The sequence below is a fragment of the Sander lucioperca genome, chromosome 19 (genome assembly GCF_008315115.2).
Source record: "Sander lucioperca isolate FBNREF2018 chromosome 19, SLUC_FBN_1.2, whole genome shotgun sequence".
Classification (NCBI taxonomy): domain Eukaryota; kingdom Metazoa; phylum Chordata; class Actinopteri; order Perciformes; family Percidae; genus Sander; species Sander lucioperca.
Window position 1 is genome coordinate 21,732,015 of NC_050191.1, and position 14,850 is coordinate 21,746,864.

At 42.7% G+C, this 14,850-nt stretch overlaps 1 protein-coding gene across 1 annotated transcript in view; it reads left to right on the top strand.

The window, feature by feature from the left end:
- The first annotated feature begins 9,628 nt into the window (after positions 1-9,628).
- The window catches only part of ches1 (checkpoint suppressor 1), an 80,909-nt gene continuing 75,687 nt past the window's right edge, over positions 9,629-14,850 (top strand). Inside the window, exons 1-2 of the mRNA XM_031288070.2 lie at positions 9,629-9,639; positions 12,524-12,534. The gene's annotated coding sequence lies outside the window, so the exon portion shown is untranslated. The remainder of the gene's footprint in view (positions 9,640-12,523; positions 12,535-14,850) is intronic.

Genomic DNA, 14,850 nt, shown 5'->3' on the forward strand with positions numbered 1-14,850 from the left:
TAAATACATGCAGATACACATGCTCACACACAGGGGACAAGGAGCTGCATAGACACACATTGTACATGTATAGGAAAGCCTCACATTTCAAAACCCATATTTGCTCTCTAACACACGGTGTGATTGAGGTTGTTCCCAGCATTTGTTATCGCTTCAAGTATTTCAAATCTTTGTTGTCTAGAGAGGGTTGTTTTGACTTTAAATGTTTCTTTATTGATCGCATTTGGCGTAATTGTTTGGCACCATTGCCGCATTTGACAGTTCTTCCTGCGGATGAGACATTACAGTGTGGGACAGCTAGCGTTTTCCCATCCACAAAATACCCCAAAACAAGCTTTCACTGCACTGTCGGATAACAGCTCTTTTGGTGAAATGTATTAGCATTTCTTGAGCTCTATACACAGTAACACATTTTCAATTGCTTTCTCTGACAGTCACAATTTCTGACAGATGCACATGGAAAACTCTTGTGCCAGAAAGTGTGTTGCGTTACTATGGCAATCATGAGCTGTGGTAACCAGTCTTAGCTGCGGCATTATAGAGTAGAGAATTTCAGGTGCCACTGGTTCTGAAAGTCCTATTCATTTTGTCCCATAGACGGTGTTACATAGTTGAAAGACTTTGATGGCTTGAATGGGCACGAACCCCTCAATGAATCATCAGTACAAAAGGTGAACAACGGTGTTATAAAATATCTGGTTCTTTGATAAAGAGTCAAAGGTACAAGTTTGTATACATAAAAAAAACTTCAGGGGAGAACTTAACTACAACTCCAAGGGTGCACTTAGTCAAGAAACATCCAATCACAGAGCTTCTGATGCTGCTACGTGCCCAGCTAATGGTGAGCCAAAGCCAAAGATTAATGTGTTGAGAAAACTAAGAATACAATATGCAGCTTATATCAATTCACTTTTTGAATTCTGAATACATTTTCTACTGCAACGACCAAGCGTTTTGAATTCGCTACAGCTCTAATTTGGGCGTCTCACTGGCTTCTTCTCCATGGCAACGATGGCCAAGGCTCATGGGTGTTGTAGTATAAAGACCTAACCTCCCTGACAGAAAAAAAAAACATGATTTCTCATCAACAAAGTTGAAAAAATTAAAACTGGCGCGCATAACATAAACCTATAGGATGGTTGCATTGTCTGTCCAACCATAACCTGTTCTATTCACACATGGGCTCAATCGGACGTTACACAGACTTTTTACTAGAGAATTGGCCCGGGTAATCTGTAGATAAAATCAGGGTTGCAGTACATGTGTGAAAGAGACTAATGTTAAGTAACACTGAGGATATTCAGTGAAAAAATTGAAATGGGAATCCAAAATTGGGTAAATACTTCTGGAAACAGCAGCCCCTGTCCTAAATAATTATCCTGGTCTTAAAGAATCTCATATCTATTAAGAACACAGTATTGTTAATCGATTACTGTAATAAGCAACTTGGAATAAGAAGTCAAACCCCTTGTAAATGTCTCGAAAATGGGTACTTTGTCATGAAACAAGTGAATTTCCTGGAGACTGTCAGCATAGCAAAAAATGTTGACTTGAATTTCAAAGTAAGCTTGATAAGCCTGAATACCAGATAAAAACATGTGCTCCGCTTATCATCGTTGTCCGTGTGGTTGTTCAGTTCGCCTCCAAAAAGTGACGTCCAAGGGCTTAATGCTATGAGAAGTCCATTCTTAAAGTGCAGCCCCCCTCACACACACACACACCCACACACACACACACACACACACACACACACACACACACAAACTCATATGGATGCAGAAAGCACAATGGCACAAGATCAATTACTGATCAGACTATGGGAGCTCCTTCTCTTGGCTTTCTTTAGAAGTCAGCCTCTCCAGCTCTCTCTTAATTGGCCCCTAATCTCTTCTTTTCTGTGTTCTCTTTCTTCCTCTCTGATACACTGGCTTTATTCTGTCTGTCTGTATATCTGTCCTCTCTCTGTCGGCTCGTTTCTCTTTGCCCATCGTCTGACCAGCCCCATTTCTTCCCATGCGTTTCTTGACACTGCACCTAATTACAAAACACACAGGGGCCATTAGCGCGGACCTCCAGCTGACGCCTGTCCCTTTATCCATTCATCCCCTCCCCTCTGTCGCTATCTCTCCATCTCTGCCCTCCTTCCTTCTCTGTTGTTGGTCAAAAGTCGCTTTGTGTGGGACCCGTTAGGCGAACAAAGGCAGCGCGCTGCAGCGGTGCTCAGAAAGGTCACAGTGATGTACGGCCCTCGGCGCCGCCGCCTGGGTCAGGCCTGTCTCAATGGGGACGCACTTAACGCTCACACAGCCAAAAGCATTATGCCGTTTTGAAAGAAATGCATGTTGTCTTGGCTCTTCTTAAAGGGGAATACCACTCAATGTAAAAATGAAGAGGTTTTCTTATTTTCAAGTACACTTTATTGGTTATCAAAAACTTGAATCCAAACATGCAAAACTGTCTTCTAAAGTGTCACTTTTGGCATTGAGTTTGTAAGCTTATATAACATATACATATGTTACATATGACATTAAAAAAGGAGCAGTGCAAAATTGGATATATATACCATATATACAGAAAAAGTACTCAAATAGTTGTGACAGTCATTTACTTAATTTTGTCCCTCTTTAAAGATGCTACATAAAATGCTTTTCACTTGTTTCTAAACCCTGTCTCCAACCAAATTTAACCATATACTTAATACTAATATTCTCTGCTAAATAGTTTTTGGAGGAAACATAATTGCTGCCTGGAATATGAGCCGCTTTCCGACCAAGTAGTTACAGGAACGTAGTTATAGGAAAAGTCCACTTCTAAACAGTTCTACTAACTAATCTCCCCCAAAACCATTTTTTCCAATTGCATTCGCACTGGCGAAGTGGCCATAGGGACTGGTAGGAGGGGTAAGGGAGTGATGCAAGCACAGCAACGGTCTTTATAGCATTAAAATCAGAAAACATATACACCAAAAAAAGTATGAACTAAATACTAAATCAAATGTATATAGCATATTTGTCATAATTTAAACAAGTCTCCTGAAAAGAAACGGGTATCTCTTTCTCCCCCACCTCTGCCTGCTGCGCTGTGGACGTGTGTGTGTGTGTGTGTGTGTGTGACGAAACATTTGTGAAAAATCCCCAAATTGGTCCACTCGGAACACGAGAAAAAAAGGGTTCTAGGAATTTGATGTTCTAGGAACTGCAAAAATCCCTCCGGTGGGAAAGCGGCTATGTTCACTGACAGTGTTCTCCAATTCAGGAAGTATCCTAATGAGGAGTTCATCAGAAGGGTGGATGGTGGGCGTACAACTCACAGGACTTTCACACTTTAACAAGTCAGTTGTTAGGAACTTGAATGCACCACCTCCCAGCAAGATGTTGTGTCTTGACTAGGATTAGGGAAGGATTGTGGTTTTGTTTAAATATTAAAAAAGAACACAACCTGTCTTGTGCTTCAAGTCAGCGTTAACGCTTTCAGTATTTAGCCAAGACCAAGATCTTTCCCTTACCTTACCAAAGTGCTTTGAAACATACATCATGCCTCAGTTACGAACTGCGGATATTGTTGAGTCCAAAACGGCCACTGATGTGGGCAGTGACTGGCACGCAAAGGCCGGATTAATCTGCTAGTAAGCCCTAAGGCCCAGAGTGAGCCCTAAGGCCCCCTGTGTCGCCCAAATTAGTTTGAGTAATAATAGATCAAACGCATTTTTAATCGAGTGGCTTGAAAAAATCTGAGACACATAGCGACAGCAGAGAAATTCATCCATATCCCATTCACCCTCATGGAAATAAATAGTGATTTAACAGGCTGATGCAATATATGATAATTAAACAATCATCCCCCAAAAATGACAGCACTAATGGACAATTGGCATCTAATACAGTGGCTACCATGTGTCTGAAACCACTCAATTAAAAATGCAATTTTTTCAAGTTTCCAAATTCCTTAAATTCTGACTTACAGTGGCACACGCTTTCTCTGGGACACTGCTGGTGCCTAACAAAGTGTTTTCTATGAAATTGTACAGCGTGTAGGAAGACGAGCTGTTTAACGTGCCCGCATTCATTGTCCTTTCTCTTGTGAATGGCGCTCTGTGTCGTGCGCTCTGTGAGTGATATTTGTGTTAGGCTGTACGGCTTGTATCGGGGCTCTGGGGGAACAAGAAAATTGAATCCCATTAGTGTTCTATTCAGCCTGTGTCTCTGGGTGTGTATACAGCGCTATCTGAGCTGGGAGATTTGCCCCTCTGTGGCATGTCTTGTACTCCTGCAAGCCTGTGCATGAGTAGCATGTCAAACCAACCAGCTATGTTGAAGTGGGCTCAGTTGCATTACTGTGAACTGCGTATGGCTCTGTAGCACTGATACTGCATGCAACACACAGAGGCAGCCTTGACCCTGTGAGTTGTGTGAGTCGTACATCCGTCGGGCTCCTGTTGCCGATGCTGCGCCTCCTGGTCATCACAGCAATCACATGTTAGATTTATGCCACTGCCTGATGCTTCATGGCTTTATAAAAGGAGATGAAAGTGGATCTCAATGGCCGGAAAGAGAAAGAGAGGGAGTGTGAGCGATAGAGGAAATAACAAGAGAATAAAATAGAGGGAGAGAGAATGTAGTGATGTCCTTTGCATGTTGCCTTGTCATTAAATGAAAGCTTTTCATGAGCAATAAAAATCAACAATTGTTTTCTGCACTTATTGTGTAAAAGAAATAAGAAACATAAGCAAATACATTTTAAAAAATGGCATGCGTGACATCAGGAGCAGTTAGAAGCTAAACCAGGATTGACCCCCCCATAACACTCACGCAAAAACAACCCCCACCCCAGCCCCACTCCACTTTAACGGCAGATGGAAGGCTTCATTACTGCTGCAGCTCTAGGAATGACAGACACACAAACACACACACACACACAAACACACACACAGATGCTGCTAAAAATAAAACAAATATAAGACCTCTGATCGTGCCCTGCACAGTGCTGTCATCATTAAACATACCTGTACAGTAGATGGTGATATAAAAGCTGTGACTCATAAATGTAGAGCACATACGCAAATCTCTTCTGAGCACACACATACACACACACACACACACACACACACACACACACACACACACACACACACACACACACACACACACACATACGTAACTCTTGCAAGACAGCCATCATGTCTCTGCAATACCATGAGCTCGTTGGTTTTGTTTATAGTTTGTCTCCCGGCACTGGGAAGCCTTTTACACACACACACACACACACACACACACACACACACACACACACACACTTGCAGGCGCTCCAAATTGTTCGATTAAGTGGGTCATCCTTTCCTACAGTCTCTTGAAAGAGAAAAGAGCTTTTTTGTGCGTTTCTAGCCGAGAGGCAATCGCACCCTTCCATGGTTTTGGCTGCACCTTTTAAGAGTATTTATGGAAATGACAGTACAGCACTCTGGAGGGCTGCGCACTGCTTGCTTAATGTGTGTTTGTGTGTGTGTGCTGTATGTGTATCCATGTGTGTATATGCACAGAGAGGATTTAAAAGCTCAGTTGTGTTTGTAGCGGCCGGCGTCTGCGGTCATGCACAACTAATGATGTGTATGTCCAAGTGTATGCTCTGGGGTTATTTTTATTTATTTTTTTGGGTGATGAGCTGGGTCTGTATCACTTGAATAAGACTGAGCCGCAACACCAGTGCACAGGGCACTTTCTAATGACACCATCATCCCTTTTTTTCTCCTTTATATAGTATTTCATATAACTTTCATCCTATTCCCTTTCAGTCGTGGGCTTTGTATATTTTCTGTCCTAATTTAAATAATAAAAAGCTAAAAGATCACTAGTAACATTTGGGCATAGAAAGTGATTATATTGTTACTAATCTGATCATGTTTGCTTGTTCACACACTGGGATGTGCCTTCTACACTGACAGCAGCTATCCCTCACACTACTGGCTCTGCTTCTGACACCAAATCAAATGTTAAAAGTTGTCATAATTCTCAGCACAAATCTCCACATTTTACAAAGCGTTCTAATCACGTCAAGTCAGTTTCATTGATGTAGTGCGAATCATCCGGCCTCATTGATTATCTCAGGGCATTTTTCATGTAGAGCAGGTCTACACCATACTCTTCATTAATATTAATTCTAGTTCTTATAATATTCACTCAATGAGCAAGCCTACCTGCCCACTCTGGAGTTCTGGGCTCATGGCTGCTGCTTGGCTCTAGCAGCAAACTGGACTAGTGGCTGCTGCTGAAGAGCTACAAGATCAAGTTTGATTCATAAACATGAACGCTGGTTTGCGGACAAAGTTGTATTATGTTTGGCACGACCTGTATCATCCCGCGCGGCTCGTAGCTAGTTTAGCTTACCAGTCTCATCGTCTTCATTTGTCCTTTCACTCTCGCTGGTTTTAATGAAAAAGTTGTGGGCACTTTCTTGAGCTTCTTTGCGCTTTCTACTATCCATTTTTGTAGCTTCTTTTTGCTCGCATGTCGCATCCTAACAAGCACCACTTAAGTGTACGAGGTGATGGTTTGTTTGTTTTTTGAGCAAGTTGCCGCCGTCGGAGGAGTCAAAACACGGCACGTCATAATAACCAGACTGCACTCTACGAGTGGGCTGCATTAATAGAGAAAACAGTGGGCTGCAAGAAAAAATAAATACAAAGAGTGGGCTGTGAGTGCAGGCAGCCTAGGGACAGCATCAATGATATATTTCAACTAGATGGTTTCAACCCAGTACCATGACTGAACACTGAGAAGGAAGGAGGTAGAGGGAGAGCTGAAGTGTCCATCTCTTTCTCTATCCGTCTGTCCGTCTGTCTGTCTGTCTGTCTGTCTGTCCGTCTGTCTGTCTGTCTGTCTGTCTGTCTCTTTGGACAGCTCTATGGCGGCCTTGTCACATCAGACTCCGTATCATTGAGTATTTGGACTGATTCACCTCCAAGAGCCACAGCTGCACAGGAAACGTTGATGCTGTGTGACGTAAACAGGCTTCAGACTAAATGAGGGTTGATGATGAATGTTATATTCCTCATGTTTGCTCAGTGGCGGAGGCACCTGAGATCGTCTGGCTATACAGCATACAGCCAACAGATGACCACAGCGACAGAATGCACCGTTGATGTGTATGTAGGTATCGTCTGTGAAGGATAGATGCCGGACAAAATGCCAATTCATCAAAATATAGTGAAAATGTTGCTCGAAATGAGTATAAATAATAAATAAAGTCACACTATTACATTATTACATTTATCCACAACTATCATTTCATGAGATCTGGAATAAAAAATGATGTATTATCAATGTTGTGTAATACACACATTAATATTCTGTGTTATTACTGCCTCCTCAGTTTAAATATTATATGCAATTAATAATTGCTGGGTATTATATGCATATATAAAAATGCAAACAGCCAGAGAAAATCTTACCGTGGTCCTCAAATGGCGTTTGGGAAGGGGCTAGCTAGACTATCTGGCCAATCTGAGTTTTCTGTTCCACGACTAAAACAACTTTTGAACGAGCATGTTCCACCAAAACAAGTTCCTTCCTGAGACTATTTCGCAGAGGCATCGCCAATATGTCCGGAGCTTAGCACCGCCCATGACGATTGTGATTGGTTTAAAGAAATGCCAATAAACCAGAGCACGTTTTTCTCCCATCCCGGAATGCTGTGTGGACTAGCTAGACCCTCCTCCGCAGCGCTGTAGAGGAAGGTCTGGCAATACGAGACTAGCGGTCTTGTGACCGAAAGGTCGTCAGTTCAATCCCCCGGACTCCTCACATGAATAGACTCCCATTTGTAGGTACGCCTTATTTGGTCATTTTTCTTCTTTGAAGGTAATACAAACTCACGCACCTGTTTACAGCTAACCCAAACATCATTCCCAGGAAATGTTATCATCGTTATATCATCACTGTTTCATGCCCCTTTTTTTCATTTTGAAAATATCTATACTAATCTACTAATCCATCACTTGCCACAGTGACAGGACAGATACATTTCATCTTCACCAGTTTGTCAAAAAAAGGACAACAATACAGGTGGTAAAGTGACAAAGATGTATTGGCCCTCTGACTGATGCATATTTTATATTTTATGCCCTTGTCTGCTCTTTAGGTGCCAAATAATGAGTCTTGTTGTCACACTGTTTCATAATCTGTATTATAAGAGAAGTAGCTTCTATTAGATCATGAAATACATATATAAATATATATTATTCAACAACAGTAAACTGATTTTATTTATTTTTTGGTAAATCTACTGTGTGTAAAAATTCAGAAAAATTCCAACGTGGGTACCCCTTAGTGGCAGCATTAAAACAATACAGTACCAGACAGTAATGCCTGCTGCTCAACAGTAGAGAAAAGACCACTAAAAGTGCCCAAATTCAGCATAGTAGCTTTGAAATAAGTATTAAATGGACAGTTGACCCCCAAAATCAAAAATACGTATTTGTTTCTCTTAGTGCTTTTTATGCATGTAGATTTATTTGGGTGTGAGTTGCCCAGTGTTGGAGATGTCTGCCCTAGAGATGTCAGCCTTCTTTCCAATATAATGGAACTAAATGGCACTCAGAGAAAAACTCAACAGCAATGTCTCTTTCCAGAAATCATGACCCAGTTACTGAAGATTAGCCACAGACTTGACTGTGAGCAGTTTCATGTAGGAACTATTTTCTTTCTGCCGAACTACACCCACCAACTGTATCACCACGCAGAAGGAAGCGAGACATTGGAAAGAAAAAAATGTCAAATGTATTTCTTTGTTGTGCTTGGTGCTGCCATCTAGTTCCATTATATTGGAGAGAAAGCAGACATCTCTACGGCCAACATCTCCAACACTGGGAAACTCACACCAAAACAATCTAGATTGATAAATAGCACTACGGGTAAAAGGAAAAATATGTATTTTTTGAAAGTCCCTTTAAGTTACCTTCAAATAAAATAGAAGATATGAATGATCCCACTACATTCTTACTGTAAAAGTGAGGGGGAAAAGTTGTTACAGTAAAATAGGTATTCCTGTTGTATCGGGCCTGTATGTTATGGATAGCAACTGTAAAGCCCATGTGGGTGACTTCATTGTCTACAAGGAAAACAAATGTAGGTGGTCGCAATGTTGGTGCTTTCATCCTATCATCTGAGAGCTATTTACACAATGGTATGGTTTAACACAATGTATTTTTGAAGTTTTTACCCAAAAACATCTTTGCAGAATGAGACTATAACGTATATTATGGATGTGTGTGTGTGTGTGTGTGTGTGTGTGTGTGTGTGTGTGTGTGTGTGTGTGTGTGTGTGTGTGTGTGTGTGTACCTTTGCTGCGTATGTCTGCACTCTAGCAGCAAGGTTGACATGAAGCTGAGAGGGAGTGTGAAGGGCACAGCACCTCAGGAGGAATGACACAACACATGCGCGCACACAAACACACACACATATACAGTACACACGAATACCTCCTCTCCTTTCTTTTCTTCTCTCTTTTCGATGACTCATCCCACCCAGGGACACTGAGTGAGGGAGAGGGAGAGCGAGGGAGGAGAAAGACAGACTGATTGGGTAGTGTGAGGGACGACACAACAGTGGAGAGGAAAAAGCTACTTTACAGATTCACAGAGGAGACGTATGACATAAAGCATTTTCTTATTGACCTTTTATTTCAATGCCGTGCTAATCCGATTGAGTGTAAAAGTTATTCACAGCCGTTTTTATTCCCAGCAAACATGCAATATGATTCTCACCAGTCCCACGTGGAGTCTCGCAGACGATTCCCTTACCGTTTTCTTTTTTGTTTCAAGCACGCTTTGCCTTATTTTGGCATCACGGCAGATCAGCTACAAACAACAGAAACCCTCCTAACACGCTCAGCAACACGCAGAGCTTTGCTCCAGTCTGCCCCGCCGCTCTGCTGTGCTCATTTGATGGTATCTGTTAGAGGGATCCCAAACTGCCATGCGTTTCCAAGTCTGTATCACTGTGCATCACAGACTGTAGACCCAATTCTTAACTCCCTCCAAATCCCATAGTCTCTAATGTCTTTATCTTATGGTGTGAGGGTATTTGAGGAGGCAGATAGACTCCTGAGGAGCCAGGGTTGTTGTCACAAGAGGTGATTATACTGCACTGAAGGAGGTACACTACTGAGCTGGCTGTATTGCTGAGGATATGTCTGTAGTGCTGACTGCTGCAAAGCCCAGGGATAGTTGAGTGGTCAGGTCCCATGTGCCTGTAGAGCAACATACAGCATATGCCCCTACTGCACCATTATTCCATCCTTACTGAACTTTTAAGAGCATTAGGGTTGCTCAGTGGTTACATATATCACCTGAATATAGAAAGGTCCCATATTTGACTAGAGTTTAGAGTGACTTAAACTTGACTTTGTATTTGAAGTTGGATATCATGTGATACAATGATATTGTATTACGGTATGGTGTAAAATTAGCTTGAAATAATATCCTAAATGGATTCAATTTAAACCCCGGACTGCTCGTTCAGTGTAAGAGCATTAACTAAATGGGTTCATGTTAGCAAAGATCAATTTCCTCATCAGTGTTTACCGCAGCGTCTCGCTCCATTCCGTGCAATTTTATGTTGAAAATGATCATTTCCCAACTTAATGCTCCTTTCCGTGCTTTTGGTCATTTTTTACTGCTCTCACTTTGCCCCGAAGAAATGGCAGCGGGATTCGAGGTGCTGCTAGATTGCCTCAGATAATGCAATGCTCTCAGGCGGAGCACAGGTGTGTGTGTGTGTGTGTGTGTGTGTGTGTGTGTGTGTGTGTGTGTGTGTGTGTGCGCGCCTGCCTGGCTGCCTCTGAGGGGAACTTTTCTGCCCAGAGATCCAAACTGATCCCCCAAAAAGTCCAACAGCAAGCCCAGACAAGCCCTCACAGCATGCTGCCAACAAACCCTCCAGAGGTCTCGCTGTGATTGTTGGACCCCAATACAAATCATTCAAGCATCCCCTGTGAAAACTGAAAAGCCCATTTTCAGTGATTTTTTTTTTTTATATTATGTGCAGGAAATGAGTGTTAATTGGTAAAAGTGCCAATGGAGCAACATTGTCAAAAAACAAAGGTATGAGAAAGAAGACTTTCTGACGTAGGACTAGTTGGTTAATGGATGTTTTAAATGTCGAGTACAGCCCGTTTTAACTAAGAGCGGCAAAAATACCTTTCCTTTCTAGCTTGCTAGCTGTCTGTTTGTAAACTTGTTCCACAGCGCTGCGGAGGAGGGTCTGGCTAGTCCACACAGCATTCTGCAATGGGAGAAAAACGTGCTCTGGTTTATTGGCATTTCTTTAAACCAATCACAATCGTCATGGGCGGTGCTAAGCTCCGGACAGAGCCACGGTGCCGGTGCAAAATAGCCTTGGGAAGGAACTTGTTTTGGTGGAACGTGTGTACGTTCAAAGGTTGTTTTAGTCGTGCAACAGAAAACTCAGTTTGGACAGATAGTCTAGCTAGCTGCAGAGATCTGAGGAGCAGTTAACCACAGTCCTCATAAATCCACCAGAGTTTAAAGTGACAACACAAAGAAAGGAAAAGGTAAGGGACAACCGGCCGAAAAGAAGGAAATCCTGGGAGATTTCCGGCGGCACCGGAGCAATCCCGGGAACGTCGTGGATATAGACTACTAACGGCACAATAAGTTAACAGTTTATTCATGAGATCTTTTTGTACCATCGACTCCTGTCTCATAAATGTCTAAGTATAAGCTACCATAGCTTAGCTTCCCTCAAAGGTCAACACTGTCGAGACAGTTTGCTATTAGTCGACGATAAAAATGTGGGTTTTTATTAGATTTACTTCACCCCCACAAAATAAAGCCACTCAAATCCACTCACACAAAATCTTGCTGTTTAAATGCGTTCCAATCCGTCAAATGCTGGTGTAACTGGATCTTTTATTGCAAAACAAATAAGAAATGTTTGTACTGCGTCCGAATTATAAAACATGTAACCCATGCTTGTATTGGTCAGGCTGGGGGGGAGAAAAAAAGTTCCTCTGTGATTGTAGAATTATAAATTCCTGGCAGGACTAGACAGCCAGCGGCTTGGAGTCAGCATACAGAGAGCTCCAACCTAGCCAGCTGCTGAGAGCTGCCATCCCCAGAAACAGAGACCTTGGCAGGGGACAGTGTTGAGACACACTAGGTCCCCTCCTCCAGCCTGGAGCCCTGTGAGTTTTGCTCAGTGGAGGAGAGAAGAGAGCCCAGCCCAACAGGAGGCTTTGCTTGTCAGAGCTAGAGCGTGTTGAGTGTGTACTTGTCGGTGTGTGTACGTTTCTGTGTCGGTTTGTCTGCGACAGTGCGTGCGCTTATGTGTGCAAGCGCAGCACCAACTCCAGCTGCAGCGAGATTTATAATGTTGCACGCATGTGTGAATGTGAATGTGGATGCTGTCACCCACTGGGCCTCACACACATTCCAAAATAAACGGCTCCCACCGAGGATTACTATCGATCCGTGTGGAGCACTCAGCTGCATTTGGAAAGAGAGAGCGAGAGAGAGAGAGAGTTTACAATTTCCTCTCTCTCTCTCTCTCTCTTTCTCTCTCAGCCTGTCTTCTGAGGAATGTTATGTGTCTGCCTGTCTGCGGAAAAAGTGTAAGGGATGATATGGAAACACAGTCTACTAAAGTGTTACAATGACAAACCACTGCTAGCTGTCTTTCAGACAAATGAGACAAAGAATGTGTGTGTGTGTGTGTGTGTGTGTGTGTGTGTGTGCGTGTGCGTGTGCGTGTGTGAGGAAAAGAGGGAATGGTAAAAGGAGACAGGGAGACTTTGACACCCCACTTATTTTCCCTCTCTGAAGTAAGTGAAGATCTTTTGCTTGTCAGACTTGAGGGAGAGACGAGGTGAGAAAAAAAGAGACAGCGAAAAGCAGAGAAACACACATGGAGAGACAGAACGGAGAGGGGAAATAAAGAGGCTGTTTGATTGGCAGCCAATACGCCTGCCTGTTTCCTGTCACACACATGATCGCTGACCCACCCCTCTGCCCGGCTGAGGCCTCTGGGTAGACAGGCTAAGATGGCAGCCCCATTTGAAGAATGAAGGATCATGAATGGATGGACGCCTCCCAGGCCGCTCACTGTCTCTGGGCTGTATGCGTGTGTGCGTATTTACACTATTTGCATATTGTATGTGTGTGTGTGTGTGTGTGTGTGTGTGTGTGTGTGTGTGTGCATATAAGATTAAGCATTTAACCCCTATATTTATTTTGTTTTAGCATGTAATATCCAGCTGGATCCTGGTGACATAACTGGAACACAAAACTTTTGTCATAGTATTATTTTGATGACTGATGGAGTTTGTTTGACGGTTCGTAAGACATTGGTCATTGGTAAAAAAATCATATGGGTAAATAATGTTGCTGGTTACACTGCACCTCCACTAAAACATCTGCACATTAATGTCAAAATGGCTGGTTTTGAAAAAAATCTGGATGGTGCAACAAGGCAGGCCTGCTTGGTTCTTTCAGGGAATGACTGTACAGTAAAGATTTACAAAGAATACGTTTACAGCATTTCCTCTCTAACTGGGGACGTTTTGGGACCGATTGGTTGGGGTTGCTATGGACGAAGTACACACGGCGATACACTGCTAAGAGCCAATTATGTGCAGCTTATTTAAATAGCTCACATTACTGTATTGTGTGAATAGTTAACTTCATTTAATATTGTATGTGGCGTTTTCTTTTGTTTCACCAAAACAAGTTCCTTCCCAGGCGCCCAGATAGCTCAGTTGGTAGAGTGGGCGCCCGTAAGTAGAGGTTTACTCCTCGACGCAGCGGCCGAGGGTTTCGACTCCGACCTGCGGCCCTTTGCTGCATGTCATTCCCCCTCTCTCTCCTCTTTCATGTCTTCAGCTGTCCTGTCAGATGAAGGCCTAAAATGCCCAAAAAATAATCTTCAAGTTCCTTCCTGAGACTGTTTTGCAGAGCCACCGTCGCTGCATCCGCAACTTGGCGCGGCCCAAGACGATTGTGATTGGTTTAAAAACAAAAAAATGCAAACAACCCAGAGCGTTTTTTCTCCTATCCCAGAATGTATGTGTGGTGTAGCCAGACCTTGCTCAACAGCGCTGTGGAGATAGGTCTAGCAATGCGAGACTACAGTCATTGTAACCTTAAGCAACCTGTAAGTAGCCAAAATGGTTTGGTTTGAATCAGGCACGACCAGGTTCATGTCAGAGTCATGATGACATGCTATCATTTTTGCCAGACCACATCTGGAGATGTCTGAAGGTGGTCTGGCTCTGGTCAGGTGTCAGTGCACTCTATACGATTTGTGCACTTACTTAAAGCTCCTGAATTCTTAAGTATTTTCCCATAGCCTTTATATTCAAGACCACATGGGCAACAATGTAAGCTTCAAAACATCCTTGGTTATAATTTATTATTATTTTTATATAGTTTGTATTGGTAATAAAGGTTAACTCACCCAAAAACTATAAAATTAAAAAAAAACTAATCTGCTCCATCAGGACTGTGTGGGTGTGGTATGACAATTCGACTGACAGTGGGCTCGATATAACAACACAACAACTGCCATCAGACTTTAATTCAAATGTTGCTTAATCTTGACTGGTGGTCACCTCTGTGCCAACTTCTTTCTTTTTTGATTTGGCAGACTAGACGCTGCAATAGCGTATTGCTGCCCCTTTTTTGCCAACTGACTCCCACCCACTTCAAACCAGTGAGAAGAGCACAGACAAAACAATGATGTAACTTTGGCAGCATATTTTTTGGTTCATTCATTCAGAAGTTTGATTGACAAAATAGTTTTTTGGGCCTTTAAGAAACAAATCTGCCCAACAACGCACCAT